This window comes from Pinus tabuliformis, chromosome X (assembly GCF_031772625.1).
Source record: "Pinus tabuliformis cultivar Carrire ecotype Pingquan chromosome X, CPIR1, whole genome shotgun sequence".
NCBI classification, from domain to species: domain Eukaryota; kingdom Viridiplantae; phylum Streptophyta; class Pinopsida; order Pinales; family Pinaceae; genus Pinus; species Pinus tabuliformis.
The window spans coordinates 1,072,184,190-1,072,199,260 of NC_142308.1; the positions used below are offsets into that span (position 1 = coordinate 1,072,184,190).

Here is a 15,071-nt window from a genome sequence, read left to right on the forward strand (position 1 = left end):
CGAGACATTCAGCTTCGTAGTCGAACGGGTGGGATACCTCGGGGTAGAGTTAACCGAGGGGGAGGGCGAGGGAATAGTAGGGTGGGGGAGAGAGGGGATCGAGGAGGGGAAGGGGAGGCCAGATGGCCTAGGGATGGAGTAGGAGACATAAAGAGATTGGGGGGGGATGAGGAGTGCAAGAGACCTTGACCAGGTCGAGGGCCGTAGGGGAAGAGGGGGGGGGGATACAGATAGGGGGGGGCATGCCGGAGGCCGATAAACTCATAGATGCAATGTGAGAAATAGAGGTAGATGATAAAGAGGACGTACCCGAGGAGAATACAGCTCCTTTTGCAGCTTTGGAACGCGTCATTGGAGGAGATGGAGGCCGAGCCTTGTTTGTAGCTTGCTTCTTACGACGAGGTGCAGGAGGAGCCTCCACCGTGTCCGATGGGTTTACTTGGTCCCGCCTAGGTGCCATGGTCGCCTGAGGGTTTGGAGCATCTTCAGTGGCTGGCTGATCCAGGCCTGTAGCATTTTGCTGGGTCTTCTGCAGTAGGGGGCAGTCCTTAAAGAGATGACCCACCTGGTGGCATCTTCTGCATCTGTATGGGATGCCCTCATAATCCAGCTTCTGTTTTCTTGAAGTGGATTTCCAATGAATGGCAATGTTTTCCGGAACTCCCCCTCTGGTGTCCATGTGCACAAGGATCCGTGCATAAGCCAGCGAACCCGTCGAGATGTATGATTTATCGGACTCCATGTAAGTCCCCAGCGCATTCCCAATTCTCTTAAATATATCTTCCGACCAGTACTGCAAGGGCAACCCCGGAAGCCTGACCCAAATCGGACCGATGCGTAGCAGCTCTGTTTCCGGGTCGAAAAGGGGTGTCCATCTCTTGAGAAGGACCGGAGATTTCTCAAAATGCCAGAACGAAGAAAGAACCCAGCTCGTGTGATCCGCCCGTGCAAATTTCAGGGCAAACCACCCTCGCACGAAAGTCTGCACCGATGGAATGTCCACGAGGTATTTCCCCCAAATCTCAGTCGCCCATTCCTTTAATTTTGCTGCAGTGGCATGTATGCCTCTGATCCGTCCCATGAGAACACAATCTGCCAGATCCATGGCTTCTCCCCACCTAATATCCTCTTCCAGATGCAGGAAAGCGTCCTCCGCCGACGTTTTGAAACAGCGCTGCTTCTTGGCAGGGCGGGAGGACATACGTCCCAGGTTTACCGTCGCCTGTGAGCCCTGAGGGGGGGGGGATGGGGGAGGGGGGAGAGGGCTTGACCCGAGGGTGGGGATGGCTTCAGGGAGGGGAGGGACCTCGTGATAGCTGCCGGAGGGGACGGGGGGGACCGAGGAAGGGTTTGTTACCGATAGGGGGGGGTTTTTGACCGAGATGGGAGGGTTTGCTGGGATGTGAACAGGGAACTCCGTGGAGGATACCGGGGGCAGGGAAAGGGGGGGAAGTACCGGCGAATGGTTAACTCCGTTCGGGGAGGGTTGAAAACAGTCAGCCAAGAAACCCAGAGAGACCGGTGAAGGGATCGCAAAGGAATTCCAAGAGGAGGGTTCACCAGGATAAAGGGAGGTGGGGAGAGGCGGGTCAGAAGGGGGCGAAAAATGCTCGAAGCTAGCTGATAGATTCGCACTGTGCAGACCCCCAGATGAAAACGTGGAGCGCCAAATGGAGCTTTCCGCCAGCGGGGACTCCGAATAATCCACCTCCTCTGAGTCCATGGTGACAGCTGCTAGATAGCCTTCTCGGAGAGCTGGAAACCGCCCGAGAGGAGCTCCTCGAAACCTGTTAACCGCTATGCGTCGGCACCAACGGCGGGGGAGGCCGATCAATGTGAGAAGGTTCCGATGCAGCAGGTCGCTCTTACCGTTACAGTGATAGCGACTTCCACCAAGAGCTGTCGGCCTATCTAAGGGGGAGGCGCCGTTCTGATGCGGATTAATCAGGTGAATGCCAAGCTGTGGTAAATGAAAATGACAGTAGTAAAATGGGAGCATAAACGGAGAAGCGAGGGTAAAAAGATGGAAGAGGGTCACGGGACGCAAGAGCCAGGTGCCAATTCGAAACACGAGGGAGAACGGGACGGGGGTACGGGGGGAGATGGGGTTCACAGAGCCGTAGAACGGCCTGCAAACCCCAGTCAGGGGGGAATCATGGCTAGGGTTGCAGGGTAGCTAGGGTTGCAGAGCCTCATCCTCCTCTCGTGGCAAGGAATAATTATTTAAATCTATATCTATATATATATATCTATATATATATATATATATATATATATATATATATATATATATATATATATTATCCTTGGGTTTTCAAAGTAGGTGTCTAATGGCTTCAATCAACTCAACGCTGCCATTATTGTTAGGTATTTACTATCCCAAATGATATATATAGAATGGCTAGTGCTACATGTTTTAATATTTCAATATTATATATTGTCTTAAAGGAGGTTCTAATGTTCTAATCAATTGGTGTTCACCTTTGACACTTTGATCTAAATATGTTGGATTTCCGTTTTGTAAACATATTCATCATTAAACCTATTGACAATCCTGTTTGAATTTTACATTTTACTAGAACAATGTATACACGGTCGCCATTTAATCCTGTTGTGCTCTCACCATTTCGAAAATTGAACGATCGTGAGCAGCACCCTGTCCATGTATCAAGAAAGCTAAATTTTGTTCGGCCATGCATATTTGATTTAGCTTGCAGCTTGCAATACAAATACAGAAAAAAACATAATCGCTGCAAATAATGAAACCTACATTGAATGATGAAACCTATTTTGCAAGATGTCTCACTTACTGAAGTTCTAAGGTCATGCACTCAGTTGTGCGATCTTGATTTTCTTGAATCGGAAATTTCACAATATGAATATTTTGAAGAAATAACACAACAGAAGGATCCAGTTAATTTTCAACAGTTTGTCAGAAACAAGCTGAAAATATTAGCTTCAGAATTTATTTTTTTTAAGCGTGCAGAAATTTTATTGAATGATTACCCAGAATCAATCTCAAAGAAACAGAATTTTGGTTGTCTGACTGAAGTTGTTGAGAATTTTGTGAATCTATTTCAAAAAAAAAAAAAATGCATTCAGGATAAAACCCTTAGAGAATGCTTTTCTGGTCATGGAGAAATCTGTAAAGAGGCATCAAAGTGCACAGAGAATTCTAGAGAGAATGTGATTAAAAAGAAGAGAGTCCTAATAGAAGCTCTTTGCTCCATAAGAAGTGAATGTTTCCGTTTCTTAAAAAAAAAAGTTATGTTGTGAAAAAACACACCCCAATCAAGATATTATGGAAATTTGTTTGTCAAGTTCCAAGGTGGTATTTGCAACTGTATCATCTTCTGGGAAGAGTTGCAAGAAATTGCCAGCATCATTTTGTTAGCCTCCTGTTGCAACAGGTGTTCATCTTTCATGATTGAAATTTTTACATGCCAAATATGTCATACTTTGCATGCTGCAATGCTCCATATTTCCAAAAAGAGGTCAAAGAAGAAGCCATGAAAGTGTGCCAGTCTAAATGCCACTACTGTATTCCAATTTTGATGACTTAACCATTTTTGAAGAATGTTCTGTTAAGGGAAGTTCAAACAGTTTAATCTTGGCTTCCCTAGATTTCAATTTCTTGTCTTAGAATATAGAGAATTGATATCTGTCCAGACAGCTTAATCTCGGCAGATTTGTAGATAGGTAGAGAATCAAGGGAACCCAACTGCTTAATCTGGGCCCTTGGCAGGAATAAGGTTTGATTTAGATAGGAGGGCAGTCAAAAGAAAAATTGTAAAGCTGGGTCTGCAAGTCTCAGTGCACCCACCCAAAAAGAAGAAAAAATGTTAGGAAGGTAGGTTGGGTAGGTAGCTGTGTAGTTATAGAATCATGGCTTGTGATCCATTTCATGTTGTCAAGTGTCATATTTATTCAAATCACAAGTTGGAGGCAGTTTTCCATTTGGAGGAGCTCAAACTGGACATCTCTAACCTCCCCTTCTTCCTCTTTCCCCAAATCACTTACTAACTTCCCTGAAGAGGTCAAGATCTGCTTGATAACTCTTGAGTTCATCATCTCCCATTATATTTGCCTAAGTAAAGGTCCTCTTTGCTTAGGAGCACTGTTGTTTCACTCTGTGAGTCCTGTTCCCCTTCAAATAGCCTAAGGTCTCTCACCTTAGCACTTTCTTGTCATTTTCACATTAACTCCTAACTCTATTATTTAGCTCCCTAAATCATTTCCCTACCCCCTAATATGTAAAATTATATATAAAAAATCCCAAAAAAAATAATAATACCCCCTTCCCGGCATTATAGCCATATTTTCCTAAGTCCGGGAAATAACAGTCCATCTGGGGTTGTTTTTAGCCCATCCGTGTCCTAGCTGGAGTTAGTCTGATATCCGGTCAGACTAACAACCTTTTCCCCTAACCCTAGCCCTACAAAACCCATGTTTCGCCCTTATTCCAAAGTCTCAAATGTAAATATTTAACCCGCTCGCTCATAAATCCATAAAACCCACATTTCCTAAGTTTTAAACCCCCCGCAGCGCTGTATAAAAACTCAAATATTCGCCGTGGGCCCCATCCATTATCCCTCCGCCGCCTCATTTGTTCCGCCAGCCGTCCGATCGCCCGCGCCATAGATCTATGGTGGGCGGGTGTTTTCATGCCCCGACGTGCCGAAGGTTAGCGTCCGGGAGATCGGCGGTTTTCCCGCCGTACTCCCGCCACGCGTCGCCCTCCCGGCTGTGGCGGAGCCCCCTCTGCCGAAACCACTTCTGCTCAAAGGCGGTGCGCCCAAAACCAGATACCACCTTCCCCCCTCCTGCATCAGTGCCATGTCATGTTGACGTCACCATCCCTGGTTGACCTCCCTACCGCTGTGTCCCTACCACGTCACCACCATACTAGGACCCGCCTGCTGACATCATGCTGACGTCACCGTCAAAAAGTGCGAAAGGCGCAAATCACAGCCTAGGAAGCCCGGAATCAGAATCTGAGGCAGTTTTTCATAATGGCTATGGGAAATAGGCCGAAATGGAAAGCCCCTTCGTGACTCGGCCTCTAGCAGGCCCAAAAGGCGCAAAATGACCAAAATTTCTTCGTGAAGCATTCAAAAAGGGGCAAACACAGTTTTTAAAGCAACAAAGGGCTGAGCAGCTACCATGAAAGGTCGATGGGACAGTCTAAACCACTCAGAAGACATTAAGGAGGCCAGGTTCAGCGCCAAAGAGTATCAGAGGAAAGATGAAGCATCAAAGAGTATCAGTTCAGCAACATCAAAGCAGGTGAAAATTAAAAACCTCCATCAAAGTCAGCAAAACAGTTAAGGCCATTTAAAAACTTATCTGGTCGGGATTAGTGCACATTAATGGCACCGAACAACAGCAAAATCAAGTTAGAGGTGGAGATAAAAGACAAATCACAGTTATTACAGAAAGACTGCAGCAAGCCACCCCGGACAGACATTAACTCAGTTTGATACGGCTGCCCTCAGCACAGCTCAAAGATATTTTCATGCATTTATTTCTGGATAAGATTAGGTTAAAGTAATCATTTTCTTTCAGACCCGTTTAGGTCGGCTGTAATACATTAATTTTTGGATAATTTTCCCTATTTATACTGACCCTCTGTATTGTTTAAAGGGTTGGTTAGTTGATAATCTTCATTAGAGACTCACACTGGATATCTGAGATGTTTTACTTAATCAAAGATTGTTGAAAAGCTTTGGAGGAATGATTGTTTGCTCTGTGTCTAATGGTTTGAAGAATTGAATGTTGAATTCTTGTGCTGCAATATGAATCAATAAGTGTTCCTTACCTCTGTTATTTCAATTTCAGATATGCCCAAGCCACAGAACAAAGGATTGGTTTAGAATTTGCTTAGCTGCACTCTATGCTCAGTTTCTATGGTTTCTTAATGTTTTCCTCTTGAATTAGGCATAAATATGAATTCTGTTATGGCTCATGTTTGACCTATTTCACATATGAATGACTGTTATCTAGGAATTCTTAACTGCTCCCAGATAGGGCTCATTTATCTTCTTTCTGCTAACCTGAATGAGAGATTCTTAATTGCCCCTCATTCCTTAGCCTTTAATCCATCTCTTTTACCTTGAATGATTGTTTCATAGGCAACTAGCTTGCTCCATATTCCTTCTTATGACCAAGAAAACGCACCAGCAGTCCTACTCCTTGACTCCACGCCCAATGGTTCTAAAACTTTCATGCTATCCCTGCCTCTTTACTTGAAAGCATCATCCTTCCCACCAAAACACAAACAAAACCCCTTGAACTTAATAACTAGCCTAAAAACCTTATCAACAAAGCTAAATCAGAAAGAGAGAGCCCTCTCTGATTGCAGGTGGGCTAGAACCTGCAGTCCAAAGATTGGTCTGTGGTTACCTCGGCCGTATCCTTTTGAGCTGACCAGAAGGACAACCTGAGTGATAACATAATGGCAACTCCACTGGGGAACATCCTTAGTTAATTTCACAAATCAAGTTGGAAAACTCCATAGGAACAAAAATCAGTGTTGTCTATTCCTTAAAACTACAGATGAAGTCTGAATGTCAGCCAGGAAGCCTTTGAAACTGTTCTTGCTTTGCATTTACAGGAGTAAATAAATGTTGCTTCAGTCAATCTTCATGCTAGTTTTAAACTACAGATAGTTGTTCCAAAAATTTGATCAGTTCCTTGCTAATTCTAAAACAAATTAGAATCTGGCTCCCAAAAAGAATTCTCGTTATACTAGGTCAAATCCAGACCCAAATCCCCCAGCTGCTTTTGAAAATCCAAACTTAATCCCAAAGATCCTTAGGAAGCAAGAACAAAGAGAAGATTTTACTGATAATAGTCCTGAAGCAGTTCACCCAAGCAGTATTCCAACCCCTGTCAAAGTTTTATTCCGTTCAACCCCTGCTTCCCCTTGTTCATCATCTACTTCCCAAAACACTCCTTCCACACCTCCATTCACTGCACATACTCCCATTACCACTACTGTTGTTACAGTTGTTCTAGTTGTCCCTGTTGTTCCTGTTGTTCCACTTATCCCTGTGAATATGGCTAATAGATATGCACCCCTGCAATTACCTGCTAATCCTGGGGCTATGCCTTAGGATTATCAAACTAAAATCACATATTTTGATGGAACTTGTACTTGCACAGCCGTTCAGCATACCAAAAATATGCAAGACTATTTTGAGAACTACAAAATAGATTATGATAGTGTGAGAATGAAAATCTTTGTTCAGAGTTTAACAGGTGATGTAAGAACTTGGTTCAAATCACTTGCTGCAAATTCTATAACCACTCCGGATGAGCTTTATCAATCCTTTACCAACAGATGGGAGAAAAAGAAAGACCCCTTGCACATACTAGCTGAATATGATACAATAAAAAGAGGCCCTCAAGAGTCTGTCCTAGATTACTGTGCAAGATTCAACAATGTCTATAATGCAATAGCACAGAACATAAGACCTCCACCTGACCTTGCCTTGTATAAATTCCCGTATGGATTCGACCCAGATATCGCATACCAGTTAAAAGAAAGAGCTCCTCAAACCCTTGCAGATATGCAAAATGTTGTTGTTAGCGTAGAGGCCAACCTAATTGCCAAAAGAAACAGAGCTAGAATGGAGAGAAGAACCACCTTCAAAGAAGAACCCTCAACCTTAGATCAGAAACTTGATGCTATTATCAGTGGCATGCAAAGGCTGGGAGACAGAGTAGAAAGTGTTGAGAGGAAGTCTTCATGGGAAGCACAACAGCCCAATACCATAAGGAACCCAAATTTCAGGAAAACTCAAAACGCAAATGCTGGCAGGTCTAGCCCAGACCATGACATAAGGCCCCCTTTTCATGAAAATTATGCGGAAGCCTCTACATCTAGTGAACCCCCAGAGGACACTCACATAAACTTGGTGGATTCAAGGGCTGAGCAACAAATTTTCCTAACTCAACAAGACCAAGATGAGCATGACTTTAATCAATTTCAGACTAAGTCTGGTGAGTCTTTTGATTTTAAACAAGGCTATGATACTGTTGTGTATGAGGTCCACAAACAGTATAAACTGAGAACTAGGACCATTGATATTTCTGAACCTAGCAAACCAAAGGATGGCAAATAGCCCAACAAGACTAAAGGCAAGGCCATCATAACAGAACTAGCTAATATACCTTTCCCAAACCCGCATCAAGTGAGTGTAGAGGACATAACAGAAATGCAACCTTCTATTGACCAGCCTCTACCACCTCTTTCCTCGAAAAATAACTTGAGCAGTGTTCCAAAAAGCCCTCCTAAAGCTGAAAAACTGCAAGCAGTCACTTCCCATAACACTGATAAACAAGACCAAATTGCTGATACTCCAATGGAAAAAGGGAAACCTGCCTCTCACAATACCAAAACCCAATCTGAAAAATCATTTGACTTAGAGGCAGAAATAGGTAAGTTGAAGATATCCATCCCCTTGTCCGAACTTGCTAAACATGATGTGTATAGGCAACAAATTCAAAGATCACTTCAAATGTCGGAGGTTAAGGATGATGTCAATGTTCTTGATGATCAGCCTGAGCTGCTGTTCGGTCCAGAAGTTAATGGAAAATCAACATATGGATCTGTTCTACCTTTTTATGTCAGTTTACATATACATGACAAAGTCCTGCACAATGCCATGTTTGACTCAGGTGCCTCACACAACCTTATGCCCAAAGCTGTAATGGAAAAACTGAACCTTGATGTTACAAGACCCTACAAAGATCTATTCTCCTTTGACTCAAGTCAAGTCAAGTGTTTAGGCCTCATCAAAGACTTGTGTGTCTCCTTAGTCCAATTTCCTAACAAGACAATCCTCATGGATGTGGTGGTTGCTGACATTCCACCAAAGTATGGCATGCTATTGTCAAGATCTTGGGGAGCAAAACTCCAAGGGTCCCTCCAATTAGACCTCTCTTATGCCACTATATCTGTCTTTGGGCAACCAAAGAGACTATATAGAGAAACACTGATGAAGTATGTGGTAACTAGTGAGAGCAAGCCTGAAAATTTTCCCATTTACTCAATCCATTCTGATATGGATTCTTTTATTTTATTTAATGATGAAACAAGTCCTCCCATTGATGGCAAGCCGTTGGCTTTAGAACTGAACACACACATCAATGAAGAATCGGTTGCCCATACTGATGAAACTGTCAAAACAGTTAATGCAACCAGCATGCCACAAGAACCTCCCCAAACAGAAAATTCAAATCTGTCCACTGCAAGAATGACTGAAACTCTTGACACTAACCACAAGCAAGAAATCACATGGTATTTAGAGTTTGATGGCTCTGTCAACAAGTTAGGAGCAGGGGCAGGTGTCTGGATTCACAATACACATAACAATCATGCAGAAGTCCATGCCTACAGACTAAATTTCAAATGCACCAATAACATGGCAGAGTATGAGGCTCTCCTCCTAGGCCTTAAAATGCTCAAAGCTCTAGGAGCTGCAAAAGTGTCCATTTTAGGTGACTCCAATTTAATCATACAACATATGAAAGGTAACTGTGTTATCAATGACAATAGAATGAGGGCCTATAGGACTGCTGCCACTAGTATACTCAATGCATTCACTGAATCCAAGCTTGCCAAGATTTCAAGAGAGCATAACATTCATGCACACAGCCTAGCCACTTTTGCTAGTACATGCAAGCTTCCCTTTGAGCCAAATCACCACTTTACTGCTGAGATAAAACATAGGCCTGTTGTCCCAAATAATGTTAAAGATTGGCAAGTGTTCGAAAATGATGCCCAGATTAACAATTTCCTCACTCTTGAGCATGAGTTTTCAAATATTAACATTGACATGGATGCTATGACGGATAAACAACAGCAAACAAATGAAAGTCAACAGGCTGTAACTGCTGTAACAGCCAAACAAATGTTAAGCCCAACTGTCTTTGATAATACAAACATAGAAAAGCTGAAACAGATGCATTGGGAGGAAATAGCCGAAACAGAGGCCGAAATCATTGATCTGAAAGATAACCTTCTCCCTGTTGGCCTCACTCCCTTAGAAGACATGTTTGATGCTAATGATGTTCCCAAAAAACCAAAAATGCAGCCCTTAAACACTAATATAGAAGAGCACAACATTGGAACAGCAGAGCAACCCAAAATGATCAAATTATCCAAAAATTTGCCACCTAATTAGAAGCCCAAATATGTTGATTTTTTCAAAGAATTCCAAGATGTATTTGCTTGGAGTTATGAGGACTTGAAGTCCTATGACACCTCAGTGATCCAACACACCATTCCTTTAAAACCAAACCAAAAGCCCTTCAAACAGAAACTGAGGAGAATCAATCCTATGCTTCTCCCTTTGATTGAAAAGGAAGTGAAAAGAATGTTTGAAGCAGGTATCATAGCACCCATCAGATTTTCTGAATGGGTATCCAAGCTTGTTCCCACAAGAAAAACGACAGGTGAGATTAGGCTACGTGTAGACCTAAGAAATTTAAACCAAGTCTCCCTAAAAGACCACTACCCCTTGCCCAAAATGGATCATATTCTGCAGAGAGTAGTGGGGTCATCTAGAATTTCTTTGCTAGATGGCTTTTCAGGTTTCAATCAAATACTGGTTCACCCGGATGACCAAGACAAGACAGCCTTTACCACACCGTGGGGAACATTTAAGTATGTGAAGATGCCTTTCGGACTTAAAAACGCTGGTGCTACCTTTCAAAGAGCAATGGACATTGCATTTGCCAAAGAAATACATGATTTCCTAGTTGTCTACCTCGATGACTTAACCCCTTTCTCCAAATCTGATCAAGAGCACCTAAAACATTTGAGGCAAATATTCATGACATGTAGGAAATATGGCATTTCCTTGAACCCCAAAAAGTCCCTCTTCGGCCTTGAAGAAGGCAAACTTCTTGGCCATATCATATCAAAGGATGGAATTAGAATTGATCCTGAAAGAATCCAAGCCATCCTCCAAATCCCATATCCAAGAAACATAAAAGAGTTGCAAGCATTCCTTGGGAAGATCAACTTCCTAAGGAGATTTATCCCAAATCTAGCTGAGCTGATAAGACTGTTAAGCAACATGTTAAAAAAGGATGCCAAGGTAAGATGGTCTCTTGAAACCAAACAAGCCTTTGAGGGCATAAAATCTGCCTTAACCCAAGCCCCTGTCCTCACAAGTCCACAATTTGATAGGGACTTTATCATATTTTCTTTTGCATCTGATCACACCATAGTTGCTGTCCTTTTGCAAAAGGATGATCAGGGAAATGAAAAGCCAATTGCATTTTTCAGCCGAGCCTTAAGAGATGCCCCTTTGAACTACCAAATCATGGAAAAGCAGGCCTATGCCCTTGTTAAAGCAATCAAAGATTTCAGAGTGTACATTTTATATTCACATGTGATTTCCTATGTCCCAAATGTTGTTGTAAAAGACATATTAACCCAAGAGGGATTAGAGGGCAAAAGAGGCAAATGGATTGCAAAAATCCTTGAATATGACATAGAAATAAAACCAACCAAGCTCATAAAGGGACAAAGTTTAGCCAAACTGATGTCCGAGACAAACTTTCAAGCCTTAGACATTAACCAATTGGACAATGAACAGGAGCTGGCGACTCCACAGATCAGTGAGACCTTTTTGCAATCCCCATGGTATGCTGATATATGCTTTGTATTGTTAAACCTGTTTGCTCCCCCAGGATTGTCCAGAACCAAGAAAAGATTTTTAAAGATGAAAGCTTCGAAGTTTTGTGTCATAGATGGTGCTTTATTTTGGAAAAATCATGAAGGTATATTGCTTAATTGTTTAACCATGAATGAAACTAACAATGTCATGAAAGAATTCCATGCAGGTGACTGTGGAGGACATCTATATTGGAAGTCCACTGCTGATAAAATTTTAAGGGCTGGTTTCTATTGGCCCTCTCTTTTCGCAGATGTAAATAAATTTGCCATTTCATGTCACAAATGCCAAATATTTGAGGGCAAAAGAAAGCTGTTGCCCCTGCCCCTTAAACCCATCTCAACTGAAAAGCCTTTTCAACAATGGGGTCTTGACTTCATTGGAGAAATCCATCCCTCCTCCTCAGGCCAGCACAAGTGGATTCTAACAGCCACCGACTATTTCACTAAGTGGGTTGAAGCCATCCCATGCAGGCAAGCCAATGACACCATCATTATCCAATTCCTTGAGTGCAATATCCTTTCTAGATTTGGCTGCCCTGAGAAGATCATTACCGACAACACCGCTGCTTTCAAATCCAAAAGGATGATCAAATTTTTCCATAAATTTCACATTACCTTGGGTCACTCTACGGCCTATTACCCTCAAGGTAATGGCTTGGCCGAATCCTCAAATAAAAGTCTCATTAATATTATCAAGAAGATCTTAGAAGAAAACAAGAAGAACTGGCATAAAAAGCTCACAAATGCCCTATGGGCAGACAGACTTTCAACAAAGAAATCCATTGGGATGAGCCCTTATGAGCTAGTATATGGCATGGAGGCCAGGTTTCCTTCATCCTTGGGCATCCCTACTATCAGACTGTTACAGGAGATCCAGGCTGAACCAAATGACATTCAACGAAGAATCAATCAGACCATTCATCTTCAGCAAACCAGAGAGCAGGTCTATGACAGAGCTCAAATATTGCAAGAAAAGCTCAAAAAGATGTTTGATAAGAGAGCTAAGGCTGAGGATTTCTACATTGGCGACAAAGTTCTAAGGTGGGATTCACGAAGAGAAGACAAGGGAAAACGTGCAAAATTCAATTTTTTATGGAAAGGGCCATTTGTTATTTCTGTTGTTCAGGGGAATAACACATATTTTCTCAAAATTGTAGAGGGCAGCACTGCTGAAGAAGGCCCTGTTAATGGCCGAATGTTAAAACATTACTATGATCCCTTTTAAAGGGATACAATGTAGCTCTGTACATATTTCTTTGTACATTGATATGTGTATATATCAGCACTTTGTTTGTATTTTTTGTATAAGTAGTCTGAGGGTTAGAGAAGCAGCAGCAATGTTTGTGAAGACACAACCAATGCCAGTGTTCCATTTTTTGAGGCTCTGTCTCTGCATTAATCTCAACAAAACAACAAGAGTAGCATTGTCATATCATAGCAATTATGGTAAAAAGAAAAAGTGGGCAGCTTACAGTCATCAGTCAAATAGTATCAATAGGAGAGGAGCAATTTTTCAGTAACTGTTTCTAGACCATAGCTAGAGGAAACACATCAGTTTTGATCTATGTTTTTCAAAGGCACAATGCTCAAGCAATATTGTACATAGCATTAAGCACGTAGAAGAAATCAGGCGATGCTATACAGTTCACAGTAATTCAGTTGAGGAGAGAGTCGTTCGTATTTCAAAGTTTCACACTCTTAACAACCAGTACAAAGAAGTTTTTTTCAGTCTACAGCAACAATAGAAGATCAATGCAGTCTGACCTACTATTCTTGGCTTTTCACAAGGAAAATCCATCCCCAAGTGCAGCCACTGTTAGCCTCCTGTTGCAATAGGTGTTCATCTTTCATGATTGACATTTTTACATGCCAAATATGTCATACTTTGCATGCTGCAATGCTCCATATTTCCAGAAAGAGGTCAAAGAAGAAGCCATGAAAGTGTGCCAGTCTAAATGCCAATGCTGTATTCCAATTTTGATGACTTAACCATTTTTGAAGAATGTTCTGTTAAGGGAAGTCCAAAAAGCTTAATCTTGGCTTCCCTAGATTTCAATTTCTTGTCTTAGAATATAGAGAATTGATATTTGTCCAAACAGCTTAATCTTGGCAGATTTGTAGATAGGTAGAGAATCAAGGGATCCAAACTGCTTAATCTAGGCCCTTGGCAGGAATAAGGTTTGATTTAGATAGGAGGGCAGTCAAAAGAAAAATTGTAAAGTTGGGTCTGCAAGTCTAAGTGCACCCACCCAAAAAGAAGAAAAAATGTTAGGAAGGTAGGCTGGGTAGGTAGCTGTGTGGTTGCAGAATCATGGCTTGTGATCCATTTCATGTTTTCAAGTGTCATATTTATTCAGATCACAAGTTGGAGGCAGTTTTCCATTTGGAGGAGATCAAACTGGACATCTCTAACCTCCCCTTCTTTCGATTTCCCCAAATCACTTACTAACTTCCCTGAAGAGGTCAAGATCTGCTTGATAACTTTTGAGTTCATCATCTCCCATTATATTTGCCTAAGTAAAGGTCCTCTTTGCTTAGGAGCATTGTTGTTTCACTCTGTGAGTCCTGTTCCCCTTCAAATAGCCTAAGGTCTCTCACCTTAGCGCTTTCTTGTCATTTTCACATTAACTCCTAACTCTATTATTTAGCTCCCTAAATCATTTCCCTACCCCCTAATATGTAAAATTATATAAAAAAAAAATCCCAAAAAAATAATAATACCCCCTTCCCGGCATTATAGCCATATTTTCCTAAGTCCGAGAAATAACAGTCCATCTGGGGTTGTTTTTAGCCCATTCGTGTCCTAGCTGGAGTTAGTCTGATATCTGGTCAGACTAACAACCTTTTCCCCTAACCCTAGCCCTACAAAACCCATGTTTCACCCTTATTCCAAAGTCTCAAATGTAAATATTTAACCCGCTCGCTCATAAATCCATAAAACCCACATTTCCTAAGTTTTAAACCCCCCGCAGCGCTGTATAAAAACTCGAATATTCGCCGCGGGCCCCGTCCATTATCCCTCCGCCGCCTCATTTGTTCCGCCAGCCGTCCGATCGCCCGCGCCACAGATCTACGGTGGGCGGGTGTTTTCATGCCCCGACGTGCCGAAGGTTAGCGTCCGGGAGATCGGCAGTTTTCCCGCCGTACTCCCGCCACGCGTCGCCCTCCCAGCTGTGGCGGAGCCCCCTCTGCCGAAACCACTTCTGCTCAAAGGCGGTGCACCCAAAACCAGATACCGCCTTCCCCCCTCCTGCGTCAGTGCCATGTCATGCTGATGTCACCATCCCGTGTCGGCCTCCCTACCGCCGTGTCCCTGCCACGTCACCGCCGTACTGGGACTCGCCTGCTGACGTCACCGTCAAAAAGTGCGAAAGGCGCA

General features: G+C 42.7%; 1 pseudogene; it reads left to right on the plus strand.

Moving 5' to 3' along the window:
- Nucleotides 1-1,975: 1,975 nt before the first annotated feature.
- The window catches only part of LOC149143534 (pyruvate, phosphate dikinase regulatory protein, chloroplastic pseudogene), a 35,995-nt pseudogene continuing 22,899 nt past the window's right edge, over nucleotides 1,976-15,071 (plus strand).